Here is a 19,383-nt window from a genome sequence, read left to right on the forward strand (position 1 = left end):
CCATCGGTGCCCACAGACGGCCACGGAGTACTGCAGGCAGCCTTGCTCGGGACCTTACCGCAGCCACTGGTACAGTTGTCTCCAGACACACAGTCTACCGACGACTGAACAGACATGGTTTATTCGCGCGGAGACCTGCAAGGCGCATTCCACTGACCCCCGGTCACAGGAGAGCCCGTAAAGCCTGGTATCAAGAACACAGAACATGGTCATTGGAACAGTGGTCCCAGGTTATGTTCACCGACGCGTCCAGGTATAGTCTGAACAGTGATTCCGTTTTCATCTGGCGTGAACAGGAACCAGATACCAACCCCTTAATGTCCTTGAAAGGGACCTGTATGGAGGTCGTGGTTTGATGGTGTGGAATCGGATTATGATTGATGCGCGTACACTTCTGCATGTCTTTGACAGAGGAACTGTAACAGGTCAGGTGTATCGGAACGTCATTTTGCACCAGTATGTCCGCCTTTCCAGAGGTGCAGTGGGTTCCACCTTCCTTCTGATGAATGATAACGCACGGCCTTACCGAGCTGCCATCGTGGGGGGGTACCTTAAAACAGAAGATGTCAGACGAATGGAGTGGCCTGCCTGTTCTCAAGACCTAAACCCCATCGAGCACGTCTGGGATGCTCTCGGTCGATGTATCGCTGCACGTATTCAAACCCCTACGACACTCCAGGAGCTCCGACAGGTACTGGTGCAAGAATGGGAGGGTATACCCCAGCAGCTACTCGACCACCTGATCCAGAGTACGCCAACTCGTTGTGCGGCCTGTATACGTGTGTATGGTGTTCATATCCCATATTGATGTCGGGGTACATGCGCACTAAACAGTGGGCGTTTTGTAGCCCATGTGTTTCGGGACGGTTTTCTCAACTTATCGCCAATACCGTGGACTTACAGATCTGTGTCGCGTGTGATCCCTATGTGCCTATGCTATAAGCGCCAGTTTTGTTTAGTGCCACGTCGGGTGGCACCACATTCCGCAATTATCCTTAATTTATGAGCATGAGTGTATTTACTCATTCTGGATGTATTCGGGGTGGACTGTAAAGTATTTAAATATATACCCTAAGACAAAAAAAGACGCATCACAAAGGAATTATCCAAATGGGAAGGATATCGGTAATATGATGCTCATGTAAAGACAAACAAATGACTACTTCAGAAAAAGTGGATGATTTATTCAAGAGAAAGAGCGACACAATTTGAGCAAGTCAATGCGGGTTGGTCCACCTATAGCTCTTATGCAAGCAGGTAGTCGGCTTGGTATTTATTGATTGGGTTGTTGGATGCCCACCTGAAAGTTATCGTCCTAAATTCTGTCCAATTGGCGCGTTATATAGTAAAAATCCCAAGCGCCCTGCCCATAATGCCACAAACGTTCTGAATTGGATAGAGATCCGGCGTTCTTGATGGTCAAAGGAGGATTTTGGGAGCACTAATAAAAGCTGTAGAAACTCTCGCTATGTGCGGGCGGGCATTATCTTGCTCAAGTGTAAATCTAAGACGGCTTGGCACGAAGGGCAACAGAACGGGCCGGAGAATATCGTCGACGTACCGTTGTAATGAAAGAGAGCCGCGAACGACAGCCATAGGGGTTCTGCTATGAAACTGAATGTCACCCCACGCTGTCACTCCTGGCTGTCGAGCAGTGTGGCGGCCAACACTCAGGTTGGTGACCCACCGTTGTCCAGGCAACCCCAGACACTTCTCCGCCCTGGAATCTCATTGACTGGAGTAGAGTTGTCTTCAGTGATGAGTCCCGCTTCGAACTGAGCCCTGACGACCAGTAGAACGTCTCTGGAGAGGCCCTGGAAGCGGTGGGACACTAACATGACTGTCAACCTCTACCGATAACCAGGAATGATGGTCCGGGGCGACATTTCATTGCATAGCAGGTCTTCTTTGGATGTCATCTACGGCACCCTTACATCACTACATCACAATGGTACGTCGACGTTATTCTACACCCGTTTTTCCCAAACATCTGTGGATTTTGACGATCTGACGACCCAGTTGGACGAATTTGGTACGATACCCCTGAGGTCTGGCAATGGCAAGGAAAGCGTTCCTGAAGAAGAGAAATTTGTTAACATCGAGTATAGAGTTAAGCGTTAGGAAGTCGTTTCTGAAAGTATTTGTATGGAGTGGAAGTGAAACATGGGCGATGAATAGTTTATACAAGAAGAGAATAGAACCTTTCGAAATGTGGTGCTACGGAAGAATGCCGAAGATTAGATGCGTAGATCACGTAACTAATGAGGAGGTATTGAATAGAATTGGGGAGAAGAGGAGTTTGTGGCACAACTTGACTAGAAGAACGGATCGGTTGGTAGGACATGTTCTGAGGCATCAAGGGATCACCAATTTAGTACTGGAGGGCAGCGTGGAGGGTAAAAATCGTAGAGGAAGACCAAGAGATGAATACACTAAACAGATTCAGAAGGATGTAGGCTGCAGTAGGTACTGGGAGATGAAGAAGCTTGCACAGGATAGAGTAGCATGGAGAGCTGCATCAAACCAATCTCAGGACTGAAGACCACAACACCATCCATGAGGAGGTCGTCCAAATACTCAGTCAATTATTGACAAGCAGAATAACTGCTTGCAGCAGGCCAAAGGTGGAACAACACGTTAGTGACTTGCTCAATTTATAAAGCTCTTTCTTTTGAATAAATCATCCAATTTTTGCGGAAATTGTACGGATTTGTTTGTCTGAACACGTACAACAAATCTACCGATTGACGTCCCATTCAGATAATTCTTTCGTGGTGCATCGGTTTTGATAATCTTAGAATGTATTTACTCATTCTGGATGTATTCTGGGTGGCTTATCTCAGTATTTAAATATATCTCAGAAAAATCGATAATAATTGGCCACAACGTTGATCTTGAAACGAATGAGAACTGTTTATTGCTATCTGTGGAGCAGATATAGATGAGACTGCAACAGGTTTGCTGATATTTTTGTCGTTCTTAGAACAGTGAAAACCCAGTTAGTAAAAGACGCTGCGTCACTCGAAGGCACGCAGCGGAGAGTGTTCGCTGGAGCGTACAGCTTTGCAATGTATAGCAACGTGTAAATCCGTGAGATGTTTCTCTGGTGGGTGTAGGAAGACATTTAGACACGCCATTTTCCAGCCATTATGCTTTCTTTAATAGTCGTCCGCGTATGAAGACATTAAGATTAACGACGGATAATAGGTCGTTGGCGGCTCTTGTTAAATTACAAAAGCACTCACCTCTCAACTGTTCACGATGCGGTTCCTTTCACCATTATGATAGCAAAACTGGATTTCGCAATTATCGCTTGTAAATGGCAGTCCAGTAAGGGATCCCATCCGCAGATGACCTTCTAAGGCCAGGGGGCGCTGGACTACTTTCTCAGTAAGGAATGAGGCAGTGCAGAGGTACAGATCCGCTTGTTGCTGTGCAACAGACCACAGCCTACCTTCCCGATTCCGCTGAAGAATATCAGTTTTTATGGAAGAGTAAAGAAAGTCTTAAACATACTGACGTGCAGGAAGACTCGACGTTAATAAAGAAGCTGCAATACGTACTGAGCAGTCGGCAGCAAAGACTAATGTACCTCAATGAGATTTTCAGTCTGCAGCGCAATGTGCGCTGATATGAAACTTCCTGGCAGACTAAAACTGTGTGCCGGACCGAGACTCGAACTCCGGACATTTGACTTTCGCGGGCAAGTGCTCTACCAACTGAGTACCCAACCACGATTCACGCCCCGTCCTGAAAGCTTTACTTCCGCCAGTACCTTTTCTGCTACATTCCCAGAGCACTTACCCGCGAAAGGCAAAGGTCCCGAGTTCGAGTCTCGGTCCGGCACACAGTTTTAATCTGCCAGGAAGTTTCGTATCAGCGCACACTCCGATGCAGAGTGAAAATCTCATTCTGGAAACATCCCCCAGGCTGTGGCTAAGCCATGTCTCCGCAATATCCTTTCTTTCAGGAGTGCTAGACCTGCACGTTTCGCAGGAGAACTTCTGTGAAGTTTGGAAGGTAGGAAACGAGGTACTGGCGGAAGTAAAGCTGCGAGGACGGGGCGTGAGTCGTGCTTGGGTAGCTCAGTTGGTAGAGCACTCGCCCGCGAAAGGCGAAGGTCCCGACTTCGAGTCTCGATCCGCACACAGTTTTAATCTGCCAGAAAGTTTCACTAATGTACCTGCTTCTACAGTTACACCATCCTTACAATAACACCAACACGATCATTAGTACCGATCACAATTGCAGTCACTGCTGGATTGTGGGAAAAGTAGTTTTTATACTCGTTTCTACACGCGTTTATACTGTCTTTGCAGCCAGAATTCCAGGGAAAAATGAACTACATACATGGACGGTCGTGGAAATACGCGTGTAACTTGCTAAGGGGATGTGTGCCGGAAAAACTGAAAGAAAATAGCATTTCCAACACTTGAAGCGATCCTTCCTAAAGCTAGGAACCATGCTGTAGGAGTAGGATTGCTGCTAAAATGGAAACAAAATAAATCACACCGAACGAAGCAAGCAGAGTATGCAAGAAGCAGCTTAGCACAGACTAAGACAGCACTCGTCGCCGAAAGAAATCTAATACGTCCTGAACGAGAATTCCATATACGTAAGCCTGCGGGGATATAGGGGATGGGGATAAAGGGGGCAGCTGAATTCCAACCATTCAAGGAAAGAAGTTATCTTTACAAACCAAACTTGCATCCTGACCCATCACACAGGTAGACGTCTCTTTGTAGTGTTTGAAGAGATGCAGAACATGCGATGGACACTGCCCAATAGCGAGTGCACCAACAACTGTTTGTCGTGAAAACTCAAAACTGTTTTGTCATTCACCGTCGAACTAGCATCAACTTCTTCTTTCCCCAAGCAAAGCAATGTTATGAAGTTTTTAAAACACAAAGCGAAATAATAAATAGCTATATCCTAGTCAGTTAGTTTCCGTGTTGATTGGTATTCGTAAAAAGAAGACTGCCGAGTTTAATTCTATCAGTGACGTTAACTTCCGAAAATACACCTGGCACTGAATTAAAAAAGCTGACAGCGCTGTCTATTGATTCTTTGGTGCACAGCACTGTCTATTGGTTCTTTGTTATACAGCGGCATCGGTTGGTTATTTGGAATAATACGCTGTTGTGATAAACATCCGAACTGCTAATATGAGCTGACGATTTTAACTAAGACCTTAAAATACCATATCCTTTGTTTTTCGTGTTCCGATTTTGATGAAATAAAGCGTATATGTTGCCCCAAGCTAGGCTCAAGTTATCTGTGAAACACCTATGAAAATTCGTCTTGTGGGTTTGGAGATTAGCATTTTCAAACAGGCACACGCGAACTGTTTTACAATTTCATTATGATCATAGATTTTGTGAGTTTATTGTGGTAGGTCATAGTACGCCATTTTCTGATGAATGTGCTGCTTGTATGCGTCTGAGTGGTCCGTTTTGTTTGTTTCATTATTTGTGTCTTTATTTTTCTGTTAAGTTTCACGTCTAGCGTTTCTTTATTTTTTATGTTATTTTTTGATATAGATAGGTCTATTTGGTAATGAAAAGTATTTAGGGGGATCTTATTGAATCTATACAGCATGTATGTGATTGGAGTTTCTTTCAGATTCTGTGGGTGGTTTGAGGTTTTATTTATTATTGTGTCTTTGACGGTTTTTATCCCTCAGTCAAAGATGTAGTTACGATTGCCCTATTTACTGTTAAATTTAGAAAGTTGAGTCTGTTTTCTTGTTTTTCTTGTATTCTAAACCTTATGTTCTTGTGCATAGTTTTTTGTCTTCGCGTAATTGTATTTAGTTATGAGGTCACCTACAATGCATATTCTATCATCAATGTAGATGATTATGATGTAGCTTTTCTTTGTTATTACTTCTTCAAATATAGATTTTCTTTATGATTTGTGAGAATGGTGTCTAATGCTCGTAAAATAAATGAACCCATAGGTAAAACTTGAATTCAAAACAGTTTTGTTAAGTTATTGACTCTGTTGTTTCACCTACATGTTCACAAAGTAGTTGGCTGTGTGTTTTCTGGTTTTCTTAATTTAGTGGTATCATTAACAGATATGTAACTGTACACACTTTTTACATCAAAGGAAAGCAGTGTTGCTGTGCATAGGATTTTTATATCTCTGATGTGTTCTTTTACATGCATAGTATTTCTTGTTGTCCTGTCATTTTCAAGTTCATAGCGCTGGTTGAGTTATGATTTCATTTGTTTTGCTAATTAGTATGTGGGAGCTGCTCTAAAATTTCCTGTCGGCTGGATGTAAATAACTGTATTATGGAGTTTGGCACCTAATTGTGATTTTAATTTTTTATGCTTTTTTTGGTGATGAATCCTTTCATTTTATCTGTGTAGTCTTTTGTTTCCGTGAGCATTATAATATTGTCTATTTCAGCTATTCTTATAATAATATTTTGTGCTTACAATCTTTTCTTTACGTTTTGAAGTCTGAGTTGGCACAATTACTTTTTGAAATTATTGATTCCTTTTTTACTCGTGTTTCTATGTTTTAAATTTCCGCTTTTACTAACCGAATTTACATTGGTGTGAATATTTCTTTCTTCTGTTATGAGAATATAATCAGGTTCTACAATGAGATTTTCTGTATGTCGTTGATTTCCTGTTGAGTGAAAATTGTGTTTCAGTCCTTCCTCTAACAGTTGGTGTTCGTTGTAGTTTAGTGATATTCTTAGAAAACGCAATCTTTTGGTAGAAACGGTGTGTGCGAATGTTTGTAAGCGCACGCGCACGTGTTTCTTTGTGTGTGTGTGTGTGTGTGTGTGTGTGTGTGTGTGGGTGGGTGTGTCTGTGTGTGGTTTTGCGGTTTTATGTGGTGCGGGTGCAGCATTTGACCTTTTACGCGGTGGAAGTGAAAACAATTGGAGTGTTCAGCTCTTGTGCTTCTACGAGAAGGATGTCATATAATAATTTCCAGTTCAGGGTTTGGCTTTTCGAGTACCGTGATTTAATCTCGTGTCTCAGATAAAAATTTCGAGCAGTTTGTCTGACAATTTTCTCTGCTATCGGACAGTTTTTGAGCTTTACATTTGCATACTTTGGCATAAGATCAGAAGTTTACAACAGTTACCACATCTTATCGTTTCAACAGTTTTATACAGAGTATATTGTATTGCTGTGTATCGCAGTCACATTGCAGCTATGTTAACAGCAGCACTATTACGGCTACACTTTGCCGTAAAATATACCCCGCGTAAACGCATCTTAAAATAAATGTACCGCCACAAAACGATGAACTACATAAAAAAAACTTTATGTTTCGCTACGGCTAGATCTCGTATAAACTCAGCACTGTTTTTTTAAGAGAAAAAAGTAAGATGAAAGTCCCGTATAAACTGCAACGTTCGCTGCTGCGTCTTTTAATACATGACATTAACACAGTAGGACATACAAAACTTACAACTCTCTTCGTAAGGCTAGCTATAACGGAGAAACAGGATGCAGTTTGAAACCACGGTTGAAGAAACACACAAAATAACAAACGGAAAACATAGAACGTAAGTCCTCTTTCGCAGATAACCTCGTACAACATAGTCTTGAGATGCATGGTATCAAAAACAGCTTCGTAATTCTTCAAGAAATAAAGAAGGGATACTTTATGAACTTAAAACAGAATTTCATGCTAACATGGTAAAATTTGTAAATACATTCAGGTATTTTCAAACACGTCCTTAATCCTGTAATCAACCCCCCTTGCCTGGAAGAAACGCTAGCTCCCTGTACTGTATCCTGAGTTAACCTTTGTCAGCTCGCACTGGACGGTGTAACCTTACGTTTGACCTGCACCCATTGTCCACTGCAACTATCTTCGAATTTCGTTAAATGTCAAGAAATACTTTCAGGTTTTCATTGGTAAAGCATGTATTTTAAATTCTGAAAGATGTCAAAATACAACTCTTGTTAAGGCTAAAACATGACAGTATTTATACCAACGATGCGTTCATTTCTCCTGTGATAATGTTGGGCACGTCACTCTTAAATCCACTCGACTTTTCCTTTAGTAATTATCTTACTCTGCTTCTTCGCAGCACAATGTAAGATATATTTTCTCTTGTTTTTTTTTTTTTTTTTTTTTGCATTTATACTTTAAATTTTGAAATCATCCTACTTCTGCTCTGAGATTGGGTATACAAACGGTATGACATCAGTGAAAATTCCCTAGAAATATTTCCACTTCTGCACAAAGGTTTGACCCATGAATGAAAAGTAACGCAATCTGACTGCTGTTTTATCGTTATAAACACAAGTAGGAAAGACCTGCATAGCGCAACGAGCAATTAAGGGGAGCTTGAACATGTATTCAAGTGAATGCAGTATTACAATCAACAAACTCTTACCATTCGATCTGGAAGTATATTTCTACTGTCTAGCGGTTCAGGCGCTCAGTCCGGAACCGCGCGACTACTACGGTCGCAGGTTCGAATCCTGCCTCGGGCATGGATGTGTGTGATGTCCTTAGGTTAGTTAGGTTTAAGTAGTTCTAAGTTCTAGGGGACTGATGACCACAGATGTTAAGTCCCATAGTGCTCAGAGCCATTTGAACCATATATTTCTACTCTTTGATGTAGTTACAATAAATGCAATGAAGATGTAAAACCTCACTTTGTATGGTCTAACACCTATCCACAATGAACATGGAGTACAATAATCACTGGAACATATTCGGGGCCAGAAGAAATTTTCGAAGTTCTCAGCAAGCGAATCCCACGTTGTACTTGCAGGTAAAGCGCACAAAGAATTTGAACATACGTCTGTTGAAGGTAGCTTTTTTGAAAAACAATTCAGTTGAAGAAAGAACGTTTCTAGTGAATTGTACTTGCATCAGCTACCGATTTGAGTAAGAATACATGAGAATATGGGAAAATCCCAGGAAAAAAAATGTTAATTTGTAGAACTAGCTGTGAGGTTAAAATAACTGACGAGAAATTTAGAGTAACCTCTTATTATTGTTCAATAAACAACTGACCAGTCACCGTAGCAAGGTTACATTTGTCCTCTAACGGACGACATGGAGAACAGTTCCACTAAACATATGAATTAGTACCTTATATAACCATAAATTCCAATAGCAATAATGAGTACGTGAATAAATGAAATGCCGATAATCATCCTTGAACAATGATCAAAACCTCTCGATTTGAATAATCGATTTAACTTTGGCCACGAAGACGGTACATCTGTAAAGCTGAAAACTCTGCGAATGAAACTTTAGGCCGAAATGCGCTGGAAACCGCGACCTCACCATAAATTCCTGCACGTTGCTCCATAGGAAAAGGCCATCGAAAGAAAACATCAGATGAAGTCATCGGAATGGCGCAGGCAGTATCCTCAGAATGCACGGTTCCCAGATGCACAAGTGTGCATTTTATTAGCGTCTACTCAGCCACGTTGCATGAACCCTGCCACTCTGATATTGGATTGAACAGTTAGCTAACGCTTCCAAAGTATAACATTTAGATGTACCATTGCAGCGCAGCCTAAGAATGTCATTTGTAGCAGACGAAACCTGTGCGTAGTGCGTCTTCGCACTTCACCAGCAACTAATATCTATTGTAAAGATAAATGATATGAAATTCTTTTTCTAATGGACAGCTTTCATATCCTGTTGGGCAAAGCTTTTAAATATCAGTTCCATTATGGATTAATGTAATGCAAGAGGAAAGTGTCGGGACAGAGTAAGCCATAAGTGAAATTTGTTCCTGAACATATTTTCTTTCACAAAAGTCTCATCCATAAAAGAAAAAGGAACGCAGCTGATAACAAAACTTAAGACAGTAACAATAAGCTATTGACCATGACTCATGCAAGTAATTCCATGTATGAGGGCTAAAGATTCGTGAGACGAAATTACTTCTGCAAAAATCATTTAAACATTAATCAGATTTAAGGCGCCACTCCTGTAAATATCCATAACAATTAAAGTAAAACATATTTAACCTCGCACTCACCAGCTGACCGACACTTCACAAAATACACTGAAGAGCCGGAGGAATTGGTACACCTGCCTAATATAGTGTAGGGCCTCCGCGAACACGCAGAAGTGCTGCAATACGACATGGCGTGGACTAGAATAATGTCTGAAGTACTGCTGGAGAGAACTGACATCATGAATCTTGCAGGGCTGTCCATAAATCCGTAAGAGTACAAGGGGGCGGAGATCTATTCTGAACAGCACGTTGCAAGGCATCCAAGATGAGTTCAGTAATGCTCATGCCTGGGGAGTTTAGTGGCCAGCGGAAATGTGTAAACTCGGAAGAGTGTTCCTGAAACCACTGTGTAGCAATTCTAGACGTGTGGGGTGTCGCATTGTCCTGCTGGAATTGCCCAAGTCAGTTGGAATGCACAATGGACATGAATGGATGCAGGTGATTGAGAGGTAGCATGAGCCCCCTCTCATATTTCTATCTTACGATTCTCCTCTCTAATTGCATGCGGTGGAAAGTTGCTATTCCTTCACACGCGGACTTCCCACGCAGCGTCTCTCGTCACCCGGGTGGTCCAGTGACAGGCGGGCTTTGTTTGACTTAGAAAGGGTAAGCCGACAGGTGTGAGGGAGTCGAGTGAATGCTTTCCAGACGCCGACATTGTCAAGAGGCACGCCCGCAGGGCCTGAAGTAGCGGCTGGGCTAGAGGTTCCATTACTTCGCAGAAACTTAGCGAAAACACTTTCTGGCGGGCTACCAGCGAGGCGTGGGAATGACTTGTGTACCCAGGCAGCTGTGGCGGGAAAATTCCCGCGCTTTCTGCAAAATAGTAACTGTGATTGGCTTGCTCAGGGCATAGCTCCGTGACGTAGCAAGATCGGCGCAGAAATTGGTACCAAGAATCTCCATTGGTGGAATGGTAGCGTTCCGGCAATGGAGTGGAATTTTCCGCCGGTTTTAAAGTTGCTGATTGGAACGTTTAACCACGGCCACTGTCGTGGGGGCGGGAATGTTCTGTGTTCGGTTTTGTACGGGTGCTCTTGTGGGCAGTCGGCTCTCGCCTTTCGGTCGAGGACGTCGAAGCAACCAGCCAACGGCTCCAGTACGCCAGATCGTGTCCTGGCAGTCAACAAGACAGTTTGGTAAGGTATGTCCGCAGCACCGACAGATAGGGATTTTCCTAGGTGATAATCAGAGCTCAGCAGAGCGCGCCTGTTCGTCTTTTTTCTAACTTTGTTCTGTCTTGGGTTGCAGCAATTAATCTTGGGTTGGCTATGTGTTTTCTCTAAGATTTGAGTTGCAAGGAATTGGCTGCACATACCACTTCGTCATAATGCTCACAATCTAGTTTAGGGACAACTTCACATTCACAGCGTTTGTTTGAGTATCCAATTTGAGCCAATTTGATGTATTGTACATGTTTCATGTGTTTTTGTTTATTATTTTGTGTTTAGTCTTAATAAATCATATTGTTATTTTGGACAGAACTTTCATTCTGTTAATCGGTAGAGCAATCCCATCATTCCTCACTATGTTAAGGAAACCTTCGTTTATTTAACTTATTTATCAAATTAAATTATTGCAGGTGCCAAACTCTCTTCTACTCCACTGGCAGGGTTGATTAGAGTCAGTTCGCGTATTTTTTTTATCCTTGTGCAACAGCAAAAGTTGGAGTTAGAATAGAGGGGGGCTTAGAGCATCATGTACATATGTAGATTCTAGAAGAATTGAGTGTTAAATACACTGCTAGCCCCGGCACCTCGCAGGGAATGCACAATGGACATGAATGGATGCAGGTGATCAGACAGGATGCTTACGTATGTCACCTGTCAGAGTCGTATCGAGACGTCTCATGGGTCCCGTATCACTCCAACTGCATACGCCCCACACCATTACAGAGCCACCACCAGCTTGAACAGTCCTCTGCTGACACGCAGGGTCCATGAAGCACGAGGGTGTCTCCAAACCAGTACACGTCCATCCGCTCGATACAATTTGAAACGAAACTTGTCCGACCAGGCAACATGTTTCCAGTCATCAACAGTCCAATGTCGGTGTTGACGGGCCTAGGCGAGGCGTAAAGTTTTGTGTCTTGCAGTCATCAAGGGTACATGATTGAGCCTTCGGCTCTGAAAGCCGATATTGATGATGTTTCGTTAAATGGTTCTCACAATGACACTTCTTGATGGCGCAACACTGAAATCTGCAACAGTTTGCGGAAGGGTTGCACTACTTTCACGTTGAACGATTCTCTTCAGTCATCGTTGATTCCGTTCTTGTAGGATCTTTTTCCGGCCGCAGTGATGTTGGAGATTTGATTTTTATCGGATTCCTGATAATCACGGTACGTGAAATGGTCGTACAGGAAAATCCCCACTTCATCGCTACCTTGGAGATGCTATGTCCCTTCGCTCGTGCGCCGACTATAGCACCACGTTCGAACTCACTTAAATTTTGATAATTTGCTATTGTAGCAGCAGTAACCGATCTAACAACTGCGCCAGACACTTGTGTTATATAGTTGTTGCCGACCGCTGTGCCTTATTCTGCCTGTTCACAAATTTCTGTATTTGAATACGCATGCCTGCACCAGTTTCTTTGGCGCTTCAATGTAGAATAACTCTGTACTAATTTAGCAAATCACGGAGTCCAGAAGTTGGACTTACCAACTATTAATATTAATTAAAATTTTAACAAAATAAATCATTACTAAATTACTCAAAGAAAGTTCCTCCAGCCACAGTTTTGAAACGTCAGCTAAAATGCCACTGGCTGTACAAGTAAACACATTGCCACGGTTGCAGATCAGATACATTAAAATGATAATCACATCGACTCAGTTTTACCTACATGGAGTAATAGTGCGAACATTGTCTGCATGAACACCACAGCCGGCCGAAGTGGCCGTGCGGTTAAAGGCGCTGCAGTCTGGAACCGCAAGACCGCTACGGTCGCAGGTTCGAAACCTGCCTCGGGCATGGATGTTTGTGATGTCCTTAGGTTAGTTAGGTTTAACTAGTTCTAAGTTCTAGGAGACTAATGACCTCAGAAGTTGAGTCCCCTAGTGCTCAGAGCCATTTTTTTTTAACACCACAGTGCTGTTACACAAGAACGCCACCACTGCCCATGACCGAGCGAGGTGGCGCAGTGGTTAGCACACTGGACTCGCATTCGGGAGGACGACGGTTCAATCCCGTCCCCGGCCATCTTGATTTAGGTTTTCCGTGATTTCCCTAAATCGTTTCAGGCAAATTCCGGGATGGTTCCTTTGAAAGGGCACGGCCGATTTCCTTCCCCATCCTTCCCTAACCCGAGCTTGCGCTCCGTCTCTAATGACCTCGTTGTCGACGGGACGTTAAACACCACTAACCACCACCACCACCACTGCCCATGGGCTCGCTCCAGCAAAAGCATCGCTCCAGGTAGACACACAGACACACTATCAGGTAATCTTAAACGTTACACACAAAAATCTTTCGATTAACCAGCAGGGTTCACAAATATTCTGCCGTTTATGATGTATACTGACAGCAGAAAATACCCAGACCGTATTGTAATCCCAAGATCAAAGGTATCAGCTCCCTACAGTGCGTCGAGATCGCGTTGTGTCTGTTGAACCACCGTCCTCTCATGGGTGCAGTTAACCGAGCAACACCCACCCGTGTCGAGCAACGGAAAGCTCACCTATTTTCGTATCACTCTGCCTGAAGTGAGCTCAATCAGCGCCGCCACACAGGCACACTCAGCGACATGATTCACTGCCGCGGCGCGCGCACCTCCTTGTCGCAGCATCTAAATCGCGGCGGACGTGTGACGTCTCGTGACGGTACAGTTTACCACGTCATTTTCAGGTCCAACAGTAAATGGCTTTAGTATAAAAGTCGAAACCGATCATGGAGTAAAATGTAATATGGTCGGCGCCTTGACTTGGGTGTCTAGAGTTTCCACGGCTCGTTGCAAGTTCTGCATGTGCCAATTTTAAGATGATGCGCATGCTTGGTATGGGTGCATCCAATCCAAAGCCCACAACCGCCTCCGACTCCTCAAACTCCTCTCTAGCCAGACCTGGGGGTTGCACACCTCTACCATCCTCCACACCTACAAATCCTTAATCCGTCCCATCCTCTGTTATGCCAGTCCTGCCTGGATATCCGCCCCACCAAAATTCTACAAGTCGCTCCAGATCTTAGAGTGCCATGCATTCCGCCTAGCTTTCGTATACACCTCCCGTCCCCCATGCGGATCCTCTACGACCTCATTCCTTTCCCCCATCTGCTCCTAATCCTCGAACATATCCGCATACTCTACACCTCCCGCCGCCTTGATGCCCCTCCCCTCACCCCCTGGTTGCTCCTCTCCTCTCCAATCCCTGCCCTCTGCCACACCTTTACTGTTGTGTCCCCCCTACCCTCTATCTCTACACCCTTCATCTCCTTTCCCAAGGTCGCTTCCATCAACTCCCCCTCCCAGATGATGCCCTCTCTCCCTCCATTTATCCCTCCTATCAAATCTAATCCTCACCCCCCCTCCTTTCCTCTGTCCTTTCCCTGGGCTCCCTCTCCCCCCCTTCCATCCTGTTTTCTCCCCACCTAACCTCTCCCTACCTATCTTCTCCCCCCCCCCCAAGTCATTTTGTGTTCCCCTCCTCTGCCTTTCCCCACTCCCTGCCGCGTCTGCCCAGCACCTGCCGCCCTCTTATGGGTCCATGTCCTGCATTGGCTCCTTTCCCCCCTTCTCCCCCTTCGTTTTTCCTCTCCTTCGCCCCTTTTTATTCCCATCATCTGTCCAGGTTCCCCCCACCTGCCCTCGGCTGTGGTATGTCACATTTGCCAACTTTTTAGTGCAGTGTTCAAGTGAATGTTCAGTGTTGTTCGTCTTTCCAAAGTATTGCGAACAGAAATCATGCTGTCGCTGGGTGTGAATTTTATTTCTCCTGCGAACAGTAACCAGATTGTCGCCGTGTTTTTTAATTGTCTGTCTATTATTTTACCTGTCTGCTTCATATGTATTTTATTAGCATCATCATCCCTTTGTTCTATGTTTTCGGTTACACGATATTCCCGCCATGTTACCATTTAAGTCTCCGATTTTATCGCCTGTTTTTATTATTTATTATCTTCATCTTTTTAAAACAAATCCTGTAGGATGAAGAGCGGCGTACTAAGCTGCTGCCAGCCCGCCCCCTTCGGGGGGAATCGAAACTCAATAAAGAAAAAAAATTGTATGGGTGAGGGGCTTTGGAAGTACATTGTCCACGGAGTCTCCTGGCAGTGCTGAGCACGTCAACATAGCCCACGTACATTGACGACTGCCAAGTTGCGGTGGGTTCTTCGGTTTGGAGGTCGCCGTGTGATTGAGAGCCACGTATGCATTCCTCGGCTCTTTCATGGCGTTTCCATTGTTGGTCTGGAACATTCCCTTGTGGTGACTCAAAGTTATGATCCTGCAACGAAAGTAATTCACCGAGGTGGACCTGGCTGTAAGATTGGTTCAAATGGCTCTGAGCACTATGGGACTTAACTTCTAAGGCCATCAGTCCCCTAGAACTTAGAACTACTCAAACCTAACTAACCTAAGGACATCACACACATCCATGCCCGAGTAAGGATTCGAACCTGCGACCGTAGCGGTCACGCGGTTCCAGACTGTAGCGCCTTTAACCGCTTGGCCACACCGGCCGGCAGTAAGATTGGTTTGGCAATCATCATCACACAGTGTAAGTTAATGGTGAGCTTCCGTTAGTTGGGTTACATGTAAATGGGGCTTAGTTGCGCCAGAGCATGTAAATATACTACTTGAATGGTTAAATCGTGATAGCGTTCGTGCAAGATTGGCTGTCCCATCATTTACGTGTCGAAGAAAAATCGTTTTGATTTTGATGTTTAGAAATCAGGTGCCAACTATTGTGGTACAATATGTTGATACATTGAAAGCTTTGACCACTGGATGTGGTCTTCCGGGCTGTATGGCAGTGGTCGAAGAAATTTTTCGTTTGCTGACGTTTCGTCCAGAGCTGCCCTGGACATCTTTGGAATTGCTCCTGGTGGTCCTGAGTCTACCTAAGCAGGAGATCCCGGGCTCGACTCCCGGTCGGGACACGCATTTTCACCTGTCACCCTTGATATATATCAACGCCCGTTAGCAGCTGAAGGTATTAATATAATTCTAATTACGTTTATACCTACTGACCACGTGAAAGGCAGTGCCAACAGTAACTAGTGCGGTCCTGTGATTTAATTAATTAATTTGTAAATATTGCACCGCTGGATGGGATCTTGCTGCATACTTCACTGTTTTTATGTGACTGAGGTGTTCATTGGCTATGAGAAAGTCTTTTTTTATGGTGTCTTATCGATTGCCACTGTGGTTGAATTTATTGAGTTGGAGTTACCTGTGCTTTTTTCCAGTCACTGTGCGAGAGATTCACGATAAATGCAGGCTAGGTGGCGGCCGCTGTGACCGAGCGGTTCTAGGCGTTTCAGTCCAGAACCGCGCTGCTGCTACGGTCGCAGGTTCGAATCCTGCCTCGGGCGTGGATGTGTGTGATGTACTTAGGTTAGTTAAGTTTAAGTAGTTTCTAAGTCTAGGGGACTGATGACCTCAGATGTTAAGTCCCATAGTGGTTAGAGCCATTTGAACCATTTGAATTTATTGAACGAAACCAATTAAGAGCGAATTCCACAGGCATGGCTTCCTAGGTATTAGCTGGCACTCGGTTAAATTTGTGCGAGTGGCCCGAAGGGGTCGTGTAGTCAATCGAGTTACTAGAATATGATTTGATAAATTGATTTCTAGGAAACTGTTTTGTGGAAAAGGTGCTACTCTGGTATCTTCGCTTCAATTGAGATTAATGGCATGTGTGGTAGCACTGCTTTTTTCTGGTTTGGGCCTCTAAAAACTAATTGTTTCATTACACCCACCTAAATCTGGTCCAAATGGCTCTGAGCACTATGGGACTTAACATCTGAGCTCATCAGTACCCTAGACTTAGAATTACTTAAACCTAACTAACCTAAGGACATCACACACATCCATGCCCGAGGCAGGACTCGAACCTGCGACCGTAGAGGTCATGCGGCTCCGGACTGAAGCGCCTAGAACCGCTCGGCCACAGCAGCCGGCCCTGAATATGGTGGGGAAGGTCTGTTGAGACCTGAGGCGAGTGAAATAACTCTACATCTACATTTATACTACGCAAGCCACCCAACAGCGTGTGGCGGAGGGCACTTTACGTGCCACTGTCATTACCTCCGTTTCCTGTTCCAGTCGCGTATTTTGCGGGAAGAACGACTGCCGTGCGTGCTCGAATCTCTCTAATTTTACATTCGTAATCTCCTCGGGAGGTATAAGTAGGGGGAAGCAATATAGTCGATACCTCATCTGGAAACGCACCCTCTCGAAACCTGGTCAGCAAGCTACACCGCGATGCAGAGCGCCTCTCTTGCAGAGTCTGCCACTTGAGTTTGCTAAACATCTTCGTAACTTTACCACGCTTACCAAATAACCCTGTGACGAAACGCGCCGCTCTTCTTTGGATCTTCTCTATCTCCTCCGTCAACCCGACCTGGTATGGATCCCACACTGATGAGCAATACTCAAGTATAGGTCGAACAAGTGTTTTGTAAGCCACCTACTTTGTTGATGGACTACATTTTCTAAGGACTCTCCCAATGAATCTCAACCTGGCACCCGCCATACCAATAATTAATTGTATATGATCATTCCACTTCAAATCGTTCCGTACGCATACTCCCAGATATTTTACAGACGTAACTGCTACCAGTGTTTGTTGCGCTATCATATAATCATACATTAAAGGATCCTTCTTTCTCTGTATTCGCAATACATTACATTTGTCTATGTTAAGTGTCAGCTGCCACTCCCTGCACCAAGTGCCTATTCGCTGCAGATCTTCCTGCACTTCCCTGCAATTTCCTAATGCTGCAACTTCTCTGTATACTACAGTATCATCGGCGAAAAGCCGCATGGAACTTCCGACACTATCTACCAGGTCATTTATATATATTGTGAAATCTGCATCTGAACGAAATTTTTCAGGATCAGTACTCAACTTGCTTCGCAGTGTCTTGGCCAGATGTTTTAGTACTGTAATTAAGTTGTGGAATGTAATTCGATTTTTATTATTACAATTTTGTCACACCGTCAGGTGGCTTGCGGAGTATGGATGTAGACGTAGATGTACTAGTTTCGAATTAATTGTGAACCGAGGAAAGCGATCGTTTTAAGGTTCAAAATGGTTCAAATGGCTCTGAGCACTATGGGACTTAACAGCTGAGGTCATCAGTCCCCTAGAACTTAGAACTACCTGAACCTAACTAACCTAAGGACATTACACACACCCATGCCCGAGGCAGGATTCGAACCTGCGACCGTAACGTTCGTGCGGTTCGAGACGTTCGTCTTAAGGGAGAGCGTTTTGATTTTCAAAGTGTCTGATTTTCTTATTGTGATGTAATATATTCATTAGTTAAATGACGCGTGCTTAATTTAATAATGAAATATGCTCAGGTTACCAACGTGTACCTTCTGTCAAATTGTTGGTATGGAACAAATTGTGAAATTTTATTTTGCTTAGTATAGGCGTGGCATGTTACCACGCCCCGGATCCAGGCATCCTTGCCCTTTCAGAACGAAGAAGTTTTTAGCATCACAGTTGCAGAGCAGCGTAGTAGTTCCTTTTAAATACGGAGAAAGTAGGAATGAATATGCATCGACGCACTTTTCACTGAGATGTTAACTCACTTCGCAAAAGCTGATATCCGGACGTAAATAAACAATTTAATTACAGAGCAGCCGGCAAAAGGTTGTCAGTTACTTACACGCGTTTCCATTACGCCAGCACCGGCAGGCTACAGGTTGCGGCGGTAGTGCGCCCTTGAACCGGCGGGCAGGCAGGCACAAAGCCGCGGTGTGCGCGCAGCACACACGGCCGGCCGGCCGACGCGGGGCCGGCCGCCTCGTCACGCAGGCTGGCCGCCCCTGGCCGCGCTGGGAGCTAATTTCCCGCGGCCTATCTCGCGGCTATCTGGAGACCCGGCAGCCGCGGCTGGCCCCGGGCCATTACCGTAACGAGGCGCGCCCGCCGTAATAAACGATATTGCCGATGTGTCGACGATACGCTAACAGCCGGCCAGCCGACTACCCGTATTGCCCGCCGGCAGCCATCGCCGTCGCCCCGGGCCCCCTGCCGGATCCCGTCCCGGTGCACCAACAGGTGCCTCCAGCTCAGCTTTCTCCGCCCGCTCACGTCGCATCCGCTGTCACGCCAGTCGATCACCGTGCTGGAGCCCGTTGTCACGAGTCGATACCACACCGCTGAAAGCAGCTTACTGTTGCAACCGCACGTACCTAATACACACATTTTCAAAAGGAGAAATGTTGTAGTTTATGCACTGAAA

This window comes from Schistocerca cancellata, chromosome 3, assembly GCF_023864275.1.
Source record: "Schistocerca cancellata isolate TAMUIC-IGC-003103 chromosome 3, iqSchCanc2.1, whole genome shotgun sequence".
NCBI lineage: Eukaryota > Metazoa > Arthropoda > Insecta > Orthoptera > Acrididae > Schistocerca > Schistocerca cancellata.